We start from the raw sequence: 12231 nt of genomic DNA, 5'->3' as shown, positions 1-12231 counted from the left end.
CAGAAATCCCCGCTTGGGCTCCCCTACTATATACAAATTAACCATAATATTTATTATACTACCATTATGCATTAACCATATTATACAAATTTGTGGTGGATTGGACAATTATTCAAAATATAATATCGATAAAGACTGGCTTATCAAAAAAGTACTAAGAGCCAAAAAAAGATTTAAAAACATTGTGGGTAACTAATGGTACCACAATAATAATTCAACTGAAACGTACACAAAATTTTGGGGGGAACAAGAGGGACCAAAACCCCATAAAATTTTTATGGGGTGCGCAAATTCTACTATAATTTTTTTAAGATGTTCCTGCCATAAGAATGCCACATGCCCATTTTCAATAAAAAATCTGTAATAGTTTTCGGTATATTGGAAAAAATCGATTTTCAATTTATAAATTCAAAGGGCTGTAACTTTTTTTATGTGCACATTTGTACTAAGGTAAGTTAGGCTCAATCAAATTATTTTTGGTCCCAAAATATGTGTTTTAATTTATGACCTGAATTTTTGTTACATCCTGTATTTGTTACATCCATGTATAAAAAATACGTGTTAAAAATAAAATTTATCGAATGACACCAAGCACGACTCTCCACGGAGGTAGGGTGGGGAATTACTTTAAAATTTTAAATAGGAACCTCCATTTTCTATTGCAGATTTGGATTTGTGACGTAAAATTAAGTAGATAACATTTATTCAAGACTTTTTTGAATTATGAATAGACGGCGCTATAATAAAAAAGAAACGATATTTGGAAATGAAAAATTAAATTAAAAAATGGAACATTCCCACTAAAATTGAAAACTAATTTTTTTTTTGGTTTTAGGACCTAATATTTACAACCAAATAGGTTCCCATGACGCTTTAGTAACCGCAAAAGCATCCAATGCTCACATACTAGAATACTAACTACCGTCCATGTTGACTTATACAGTATGGTGCAAATGAGAGGAATAAATTCGATATTTCGTAAACGGGCGACATTAAGGAAAAATCCCGAAACAGGTCGATTTTTGTTTTTAAATTTTGATATTTTAGCATATATATTAGTGATGTAACGAATATTCGTATTCGCATTCGCATTCGCGAATATCCGCATCTTTTTGCATATTCGCATTCGCGTTCGCATTCGCAAAATTTGTGCGAATATTTTGCGAATATGAATATCAGAGAAAAAATAATTTGAAAATAATGTTAGACTAATAAAATCAAAATATAGTCACTTTTTCATCATTTTTTATTAAAAAAAAGGTAACTTAACCTCGTATAATCAGATTATCAGGCTTCACGTTGTTTTATTATTTGGTATAATGTAATAAAACTTAAGATTCAGATTGATTTACACTAAGGGAGCTCGCATACCGAAGCAATATCCTACATCGCATGTGGAATGCATCGCGAAAAGATACGCACTGAGTGTCACATCTGGTTTTCGGTGAACGAAATTTCACCGAAAGTCACCGAAGATTCACCGAAAACCAGATGTGATACTCAGTGCGTATCTTTTCGCAATGCATTCCACATGCGATGTAGGATATTGCTTCGGTATGCGAGCTAGCTAAATATCAAGTAACTTCTCATTATGAATTTAGAATACATTTAAAAACAGAAACAAATTAAATAAAACTGAACTTTCGCATTCGCAACCGCATTCGCGAATGTCGTTATTAGATATTCGAATTCGCATTCGTATTCGCGAATGTTCAAAAAACGACATTCGTTACATCACTAATATATATCACACAAGTGACGTCATCTATCTGGGCGTGATGAAGTAATCGATGATTTTTTTTAAATGAGAATAGGGGCCGTGTTCTAGCTCATTTGAATGGTTATTTAATTCTCTATTCAGTAATGTAAACATTAACATAATTATTTTTACAGGGTGTCCATAAACAATTTTTTAAATTAATTTAATTGATAACATAAGAATAATCTATGTAATTTATTTAATTCAAAATACTTTTGACTCTTATCATAACATAGAAAAAAATGTTTATTTAAAAAATAAACGTTGATTTTCGCTTAAATCCAATGTTCAAACCAGCTCCCGCTAGGTAGGCACCTGCTTTTTGAAAGTTTGAACATTTAATTTAAACGAAAAGCAATGTTTATTTTTCAAATAAACATTTTTTTCCTGTTTTATTACAGTAGTAAATGTATTTTGAATGAAAAAAATACATACATTCTTCTTTTTCTGTAAATTTATTTAATTTAAAAAAATTGTTTTTGGACAAATTGTACTAATAATGATATTAATGTTTATATTACTGAATAGAGAATTGAATAACCTTTCAAATGAGCTAGCACACGACCAATATTCTCATTTAAAAAAGTCATTGATTACGTCATCACGCCCAGATGGATGACGTCACTCGTGTGATATATATATATATATATATATATATATATATATATATATATGCAGAAATATCATAATTTAAAAATAAAAATCGACCTAACGAAAATCGAAATAACGAATTTATTCCTATCATTTGCACCATACTGTATAATGAGAAGAAACTGTACTCAAAAACAGCTTGCTCGGAAGACACGATGGTTGACTCCTCGCCCACATAACAATGATGTTCGTATCATGTTCTAAGCATATGCTACCAACATTCGTCGGAGTATATTCTTTTTAGTATATGCGTAGCACAAGCATACCATGTACCTCAAAAACATTCTAAATTTCATGTTCTTTGCATATACTTTGAAGTATATTCTCGTACCGAATATACTGAGTACATTCGTGTACGTAGTAACTCGGAATATTCGTAAAAGTTTATTCTTAGAATATACCTTTATCGAATATCCTTAGCACATACTTATAAGTACATTCTTAACACATACTTATAAGTAGATACTATTCTTAGAATATATACTTTTATCGATTATTCTTAGCACATACTTATAAGTACATTCTTAACACATACTTATAAGTACATTCTTAACACATACTTATAAGTAGATACTTTTAAAATATCTTAAAAATAATATGTATGTATAGGAAGTATGAATAATATTAGCCTTATAGATTATCAACTTCGTTATATTTTAGAATAATTAATAAAATTTATGTATGTAGGTAGTATTGGACGAATTTCATTTCAAAATTATTGTATGGTAAAAAAGTTTAAACATTAATTGTATTAACGTTTATTATTAAAAATTCGTTTTCATAATTGAAATAACTTTACCATTTACCATGATATCGTTGGAATTTGAATTTAATTACATTCAATTCAATACGGGCCATTCCAGAACCAAAGCATGCCAAACCACCCCCTTATCTATGGCCAAAACCCACGGCTTTGGTGTTGCCAACCGTCGAGTAAGCTTTTTCCGTCAACCTTAAAAATTCCCACTTTTATAAAAAAATTCCCTCCTGTTTACAAAATCTGAGAAGATATGTTTAATTATTTTCAAATATTTTGATTTTTTAAATATTTTACAATTTCGACTGGAACAAAAATTCCCTTTTGAGTTAACTTTTCCCTTTATCACCTTTTATGTTGAAAATTCCCGCAAAAAGTGAAATTTCCCTCGGTTTGGCAACACTATAACCACCGGTGCACCGATGTTATTCCACAATACATATCCCCCATCCCCCTAACCCCGTCTTGTCTTATTCTGACCATTTCTTACCTGAACAACGGTAAAATATGAAATCGAAAATAGACATTATTTGTATCCTATGCAGTGTTAAGGATGAAGACTAATGATAAAGTACTAGGACGAAAGAACATACCTACATAATCTCCTTTATTTTGTTTGCGGTGCTTCAAAATAGGTATAATCTATTTTGGTAACTCAATATTATTTAATAAATACATATAATTAAGTACATATAAGTATATAAATTTTAGTTACTCATACATAGTTTGGTTTAGCTAAATATTATAATATAATAGTTTATATAGATAACTAAAATTTATAAATATGTAGGTACTTACTTTTTAAGTAATATTGCAGAATGTAGGTACTAACTACATTCTCATTTGCCATTAAAATATGTAAATATAATAGGTATTTGGTAGAACCAGTAGAACCTAAGATGAGATTAGGTGATTCTGAAAACATACTTCTGAGCAATATAGCACTTGATTGCACCTTCTTAGGATATCCTTAAAAATATATTATTCTAATACAAATATGTGCACTAGTACGTTCTAATAAGTATATAAAGAGTAGGTTTGTAGCACTTACTTGGATTATTCTAAAAAGTACGTTCTTAGTATAAACTAAAAAGATGTGCAGTATTACGTTCTAAGTATATAAATTGAAGGTTTATAGCACGTCCTTGGAATGTTCTAAAAAGTATATTCTTAGTATATACTGAAAAGAAGTGCGGTAGTACATGTCTGAAAAGTATGTTCTATGAATCTACTAAGAACATGAAATTGTTATGTGGGCGGGAGAGTCCGACATTCCCGAAGGCCGTCTTTTATCGGTGTTCGGCGATGGAGTCTTTTTGGCTTGTAAGTCAAAAAATCGTTTCCTCTTCCAGGCTGTTCGCCCCTAACGGTACATAAATGGACCAGATCGGTGGATTCTGGTAGGATACATTATTTAAAGGTGGATGGAAATTTCTTCCGATGGGCATAATATCATCGAGGTATAGGTAACAAACAGGTTTTCCATGTACATCTCCTAAGTATTCCCATCCATTAATCATTCAAACGTGTCAGATAGGTACATTAAAAAATCCGAATGGCATCACTTTCAATTGGTAGAGCTCATTTCCAACAGAAAATGCTGTCTTCTCTCTGTTTTTAGGGTGATTGCTACATGAGAGGATTTAAATATCACTTACTCCGGTTGATTATTCAGGCAAAATCGAAGGAAAACACTGGGTTGGAAGAAAACAACTATTCTGGCTGCGTGACATTAGACAATATGGACAGGTCGAGTGGTTGAGGAATTGTTTCAAATATCTGACGACCGAGAAACATTTCATCCGCTTGTTCAAACAACGATAGCCAACTCTTGAAAACAAGCACGGCACACAAAGAAGAAGCAACTTGCCAATAGCCGACTTGAGATTCACTATGGAAAACCATTTAGATTCAGCCAAGGTACTAAAAGCGGATGTACCCCAGGTGAGTATAGAGAGAAATCGAATCTCCCACACTGATTTATCAGTCTGTCCCAAGGATTCTAGGGGGGGACAAAAAACTGACGATGCGAAAGACGAAAAAACCTCTAACACTCTTTATCTGTACCTACAATGCCAGAACATTATTATCTGAAGAAAAAGTCACTGAAATGGAAATCGAGATGTCAAAAGTAAAATGGGATATCATTGGAGTCAGTGAAGTAAGACGACATGGAGAAAACCTGACAACACTAAAATCAGGGCATATATTTTATAGTATAGGTAGTAAAACCGAATCAATGGGAGTCGGATTCGTTATACACAAAAGACTTGCAGATGACATCAACAACGGACCATCCGGATGAGGAGATTGAAGACTTCTACGATGCCATCTCCACGGCACTGAAAGAAACACCAACACATTACACGATTATATGCGGCGACTTTAACGCAAAGATCGGTCTAAAGCAGGATGAACAGGAAACATCACTAGGTAAATTTGGATAAAAAGGCAGAAACGAGCGTGGCCAAACACTACTAGAATTTCTGTTACAACAAAATCTACACCAGATGAATAGTCTCTACTCTAAAAAAGATCACAGATGATGGACGTAGAAAGCCCAGATGGTAAGACCAGAAACGAGATAGACTACATGATCAGTGACAAAAAATATATATTCAACGATGTCACAGTCCTTAATAGTTTTACTACAGGCAGCCATCATAGAATGGTAAGAGCCAAACTAAAATTAGACTTAATAAAAGAAAGATCCAAAATGATTAGGAAGAAAGCCAACCCAATATGGATTGACCCAACGAATTTAAATGAATACCAAGGCAATATCAATAAAATCCTACAACAAAATGAATGCATGAATAATGTAGATGCCCTAAACGAAAATATCGTAGAAGCTATTCGAAAGGCTCAAGTAAAATGCTGCCCTAAAAGACGACAAGACGAAAAAATAACCATTGAAACAAAGCAACTAATGGAAACTAGAAGAAAAATCAAAGGAAACGAAAGCACTGACGAAGAAAAACTGCGAAAAATAAACAAAGAAGTATCAAAAGCTATAAGGAAAGATTTAAGGAAATTTAAGAATGAAAAAGTCGAGCGAACTATAAAAGATAATAAAAGTCTGAAAGTCCTGAGAAGACGGCTAAACAATGGAAAATGCGAAGTACACAAACTAAAGAACAAAGAAGGAGTCCCCACATCAAATAGAGAAGAACTACTATACATAGTTGAAGACTTCTATCAAGAATTATATACAAGCCAAAGAGAAGACCAAAATAATTTAGAAGCCGCTGCATCACGCAAGGTTATCAACCAAGGTTCAGAGCTCATGCCAGAGATCACACTAAGCGAAATCCAGGACGCAATGAAAAAGATGAAAAACAACAAAGCGCCAGGAGAAGATGGAGTCGTAATAGAAGCTATAAAGATGGGTGGACCTGCCCTTCTCAACCAAATAAAAATTTTGTTTAACCTTTGTCTAACAGATTGTTGCATACCGGAAACATGGAACAATGCAGTAACAATTTTACTACACAAGAAAGGAGACAAGGCACACCTAGAAAACTATAGACCAATCAGCTTATTGAACCGCATCTATAAAATGTTTACCCGAATAATTACGACAAGACTAGAAAAAAGTTAGATTTCTACCAACCCGAGAACAAGCTGCATTCCGCTCAAAATTCGGAATAAACGATCACCTACAAACAGTAAAAACCTTAATAGAAAAGTCGATATAATATAACAGACCACTGGTACTTATCTTCGTAGACTTTCACAAAGCCTTCGACACTGTGGAATTAGACAGCATTATCACTGCTCTGAACAATAGTAGAATAGATTACCGGTTTACAAAGCTAGTGCAAACATTATACCAAAACGCCACAATGCGTGTAAAACTACATGATACTACCAGAGAAATTCATATCAAGCGAGGTGTGAGACAGGGCGACACTCTCTCACCTAAATTATTTATAGCGGTCCTCGAATACGCCTTTAAAATGCTAAAGTGGGAAAATAGAGGAATAAAAATAGATGAAGAAATGCTCAATCATCTGCGTTTTGCCGACGATATAGTACTTATTACCGAAGATCTGAGTGAAGCACAACAAATGTTACTAGAATTAGAAAACGTATCTTTAACAATGGGTCTAAAAATGAACATCAGTAAGACCAAATTTATGACAAATTTAGTTCCCAGCGAACACCTGACCATCCAAAATCAAGTGGTAGAATTGACAGAAAAGTACATATATCTCGGTCATGAAATCAGAATAGGCAAGGACAATCAGACTTGCGAATTTCAACGACAAATAACACTTGCTTGGGCGGCGTATGGTTCACTAAGAGACATCTTTAAGAGCAACATCCCGACAGCTATGAAACGGAAGACATTTGACCAATGCGTTCTTCCTATTATGACATACGGAGCAGAAACTCTCACGCTCACAAAAACAACAGCACTAAAAATGCGAGTGGCACAAAGGCGCATGGAAAGATCGATTCTTGGCGTGACAAAAAAAGAAAAAAATAAGGAACCAAAACTTAAGGAAAAGAACAGGTATCACTGATGTCGTTGAACGTATAGCCAAGCTGAAATGGAATTGGGCAGGTCACATAGCTCGACTGAAAGACTCAAGACCAGAAAACTAATTGACTGGCGCCCAAGGGAAGACAAACGCAGCAGAGGACGACCACCAACACGCTGGATGGACGACATAAACCGAATATCCAAGAAATCGCAACAAGAAGCACAGAACCGTGAAGAGTGGCGAAGAATGGGAGAGACCTATATCCAGCAGTGGACAGAAGAGGTTGTATGATGATGATGATGAAGGTACTAAGCATACTCTTTGTTACCAGTATCATCAGAGAGGACCACGGTGCCTGCTTTATAGCTTTGTTTACTCTATGTTGGACTAATTCAGTGCGGCCAGTTATTAATTCTCTGAAGAAGATCCCACTTTCATTTTTAAATTTTTCTTATTTTTGGTATTCTTCTTCGGATAGATGGCGCTTGACTTCTTCTTTGGATTTTCCAACAGTTCAGTAGAGAGTTAGTGTAGGTATACTTTCTGATTGATACACTTTCTTTTATTATGGTCATTTTTATAACTGGCGCAGGAGTAGTAATTCAAATTTACCGCGCCATAATGCTTGTTTGTAATTGGTCCAACCTCAGGCACGTGTACTCCACTTCTATGAAATTTTGACATTTATGAAATTTTGACACTATTGGAATTTCATAGGTTAATTAAGTTATATCAGCGATTTTTGTGTTTTCTGCGTTATTCCTTTAATTTTTAGATTTTTAGTCTGCTCTTATACATATAAAAAAACCGTTGTTTTAGAACTCTTTAGCGACGTATTAGTACTATATTATATTTATGGATTACCGTCGAAAGCCGATATGATAAACCAAAAAAGAACATGTATTTAGTGATTTTTTAGTGACTTTCTTCTTCTTCTTTTTGAGTTGTCGTTGCTTCGTTTTCGTCGTCATTCCATTCTATTCTTCTGTTTCTTACCCAATTATGAATGTTGTCCACCTTGCATCTCCGTCGTATACCTGTACTTCTAGCTCTGTCCCATAGAGTCTTACCATCGATTCGGAAGGTTTTTATCTCCGCTGTTTCGACCAATCTTTTTGTCCTCTCTATGTCGGGTCGTGTTTCTGCCACGTATGTAATTATTGGTCTGATGACTGTTTTGTAAATTCTGCCTTTCATTTCTTTTCCGATACGTTTATTTCTCCAAATTGTGTCATTCAGGCAACCTGCGGCTCTGTTTGCGCTATTCACTTGATCTTCCACCTTTCACGTATGTTTCGAGTCTTCCGTAGCTACATAGTGTGATGCCTAGATACTGACACTCCATCATTTGTTCTATTATCTGACCATCTAGCTCTAATTTACATCTTATTGGATTTGCTGTTATAAACTGAAGTGACTTTCTTTGCTGAAGTGACTTTCTTGGGTGTGAATGTCTTTTTAGTTTACTCCTCATGTAGTTTACTCCTCCTGGTGTAAAAACAAACCATAGTGACGTTGCATATGAATATATTAATAATACTAAACCAGTAATATTACTGTCGACAAAGATAATAATGAGTTTTATGTATTGCCGTCAATTAAGGAAAATCCTAATATTTTAACAATTTTGAATAAATTAGGAATCAGTCAAAAATTAGTTTATGTAGAATAATAAATAAAAACTGTTATTATCCTTAGATATCATTACCAGAGAATGGCAGTTCTCGCCAGTGGCGCACATCCACACTCCCCTACACGCGACATTATATATACACGAAATTTTCGATTTTGTAAATCTGACTGAATTGAAAATTGGGCCAACTCCCATCTTAAAGTTCAGGAAAAGACTCACCCACTCATATGTCAACCAACCATTTTGGTGCACGGATGTGGATTTTACGGCACTTCTTATTTAGGCTCTGTTTTCGTTCTCGTCCAAAACTCCCAAAAACCTCAAAAATTTAACTCCTACCTTTGCGGCTTCTGATAGTACTGATCATTACCTTTCTAACGCATGTCTAATTTTGAAAATCGGTCATACCATTCAAAAGTTACCGAGCTCAGAAATATGACTCAATTTTCATTTAAAAAAGGGAAAATGTTTGTCGATATGTATGTATATATGTGGAAAAGTTAAACCGATCTTAATTTTTTTTCTGTGTTTGAAGAGGGGTCAGGGCCGATTCAGAACCGGTGTAGTTTGTGACTTTTGACTACCCATAAGTCAGCTATAGAACTTGGTAGGTACAAAACGGCATATTTTTTAGGGGTATATATCTTCGGTTCAAGAAGAGACAGGAGAACCGCAAACACACCAAATCAATAGTGTTGAGTAAGCTTTCAATTGGTGTTTAAGCCGCCAGGATCAGACATACACACGGGTCAGTATAGCCGAAAAACTGAAAAACTAAACTTTTAAAATTTTGGTTTTTCGACAATTACTCAAAATTTCAACATACGAATTGCGCCAATAACTGAGCGTTTGTAGAAGGACTCTAGGCAAATCTAACGGTGTATACCTCATATTCGGGAAAATTCGAATTTTTAAGTTATAGGCTTCATAAGTATGATCAAATCTATTTCTTATGGGATACTTGATCAGTTAGGGATTTCAGTTATCATACTTGATCTTAGATTCATCAGATACGACTTGTCAATAGCTTTCAAGCTCATGTTTAGTGATCAAAATCGGTTAAGCCGTTTAGAAGTTATTAAGCTACAAAAGTAAAATCCAATTAACGAATATTCCCGAAATGGTTTATGTAGTTGTAGTGGTTGCGACGCTAAATTTGATCTGCAACGGGCAATCCGAGTTCATTTACCGGCCATCCCAATATTTTTATTCAATCTATTTCGACTAGAAAAAAAAATATAGTGTACATTCGATGGACACTAGATCATTTGGGAGATAATGCGACAAAGGCGACCATTTATAAAGCTTAAAGTGTAATCGAGAAACATTGCATTTAACTTCATATATTCAATTTATAAATAACTTTGAAAAACTCCTGATACAAGAATAAAAAAACCGCTTAACGCCGTAAAAATGAGTGGCGCATACAATATTTTAGCTACAAAAGATCTGATATGAATATTACGTGGTGCGAAAATGTATTTTCATTTTGATGCAAAACAAAATTCTAGTTTAATTTTAAAAGATTTTTCCATAATATTTGCTAAATTTGAAGTAAAACGCGCCACAAATGAGTAACTTTGATACAGTTTGAATTTTGAAACTCTTTTGTGGCGCATTTTACTTCAAATTTAGCAAATATTATGGAAAAATCTTTTTTTGAAATAAAACTATAATTTTTTTCGCATCACAATAAAAATACGTTTTCGCGCCACGTAACATTCATATCAGATCTTTTTAGCTTCAATATTGTATGCGCCACTCATTTCTACGGCGTTTAGCGGTTTTTTATTCTTCTACTAAATTACACAAAAATCTGATAGAATAGGAGTATTTTAAGTTAAAACGTCGAATAGATTTAATAGACCAGTATACAAAAAACAGCTGAATAAATCGATTATTAAAGACAACACCTATGAATTTAAAACTTTTTGCATTATGTTCGGAATAACAATGACGTCAAGAAAAAGGTCTACATGCATAATTGCATTTACAGTGCATAAAATGCATCCAAAAGTGCATACATTTGTTAAAGTCAGTACATTAAAGACCCGATTTTGTTACTCGGGGATTTTTTGGGGTCGCTAAACATAAAAATATGCCATCAGAACTGACGACTCACAGACACTCACTTGATATCCAGGGTTACTGCCACGGGACGTCATTTAGGATTCGAGGGTTTTAGGCACTAAATTGATGGAAATAGATTACTTGGGGTTTTTTGGGCTCGCTGAACATGAATGCGTCATCAAAACCGACCCCTGGGGTACATGTGCTCAGACTCACTGCTGAGACACGTCATATTTAAAAGTTTCGAGAGTTGTTGGACTATATTGATGTACACAGATTACTCGCAGGTTTGTAAGGTTGCTAAATGCAAATGCGGCATCAGAATCGACCAGCGGACGTCATCTTCTAGAGTTTCGTGGGTTTTCGGTACTAAATTGATGCAAGTAGTATATTTATTCAGCGTCAGATTTTGTTACTCGGCGATGTTGGGGTCGTTGAATACGAGCACACTATTAGAAACGAACACCCGGAACACCTAGTAGCCGTAACGTCTACAGCAGTCACCCCGGATACTAGGTACTCTGAAGATCGGTTAGATGTCATATTTGTGCTCAGCAACCCCAAAAACTCCCGATTAATCTGTCTGCATCAATTTATTGCAGAAAACCATCGAAATCCAGAAGATGACGTACTTCGGCAGTAATACCGTGCACCAGGTGCTCCGACAGTCAGTTCTGATGGCGTATTCATGTTCAGCGACCCCAAAAACTTCCGAGTAATAAAATCTGGCCCTCAATATATTGATTTTGACATGTTCATGCACTTCTGAATGCATTTAATGCACTGTAAATACACCTATGCATTTCCACCCATTTTTCTATTGTAAAATTTTTTCGTGACGTTATCCCGAACACGAAGTCGATAGGACCTG

General features: G+C 34.6%; 1 protein-coding gene across 1 annotated transcript in view; it reads right to left on the bottom strand.

Moving 5' to 3' along the window:
• LOC126885119 (probable multidrug resistance-associated protein lethal(2)03659) overlaps positions 1-12231 on the bottom strand; it is a 185634-nt gene that overhangs the window by 151110 nt on the left and 22293 nt on the right. The gene's annotated exons all lie outside the window — the stretch shown is intronic.

This window comes from Diabrotica virgifera, chromosome 5, assembly GCF_917563875.1.
Source record: "Diabrotica virgifera virgifera chromosome 5, PGI_DIABVI_V3a".
Taxonomy (NCBI): domain Eukaryota; kingdom Metazoa; phylum Arthropoda; class Insecta; order Coleoptera; family Chrysomelidae; genus Diabrotica; species Diabrotica virgifera.
This window is presented reverse-complemented; position numbering and strand designations above follow the sequence as displayed.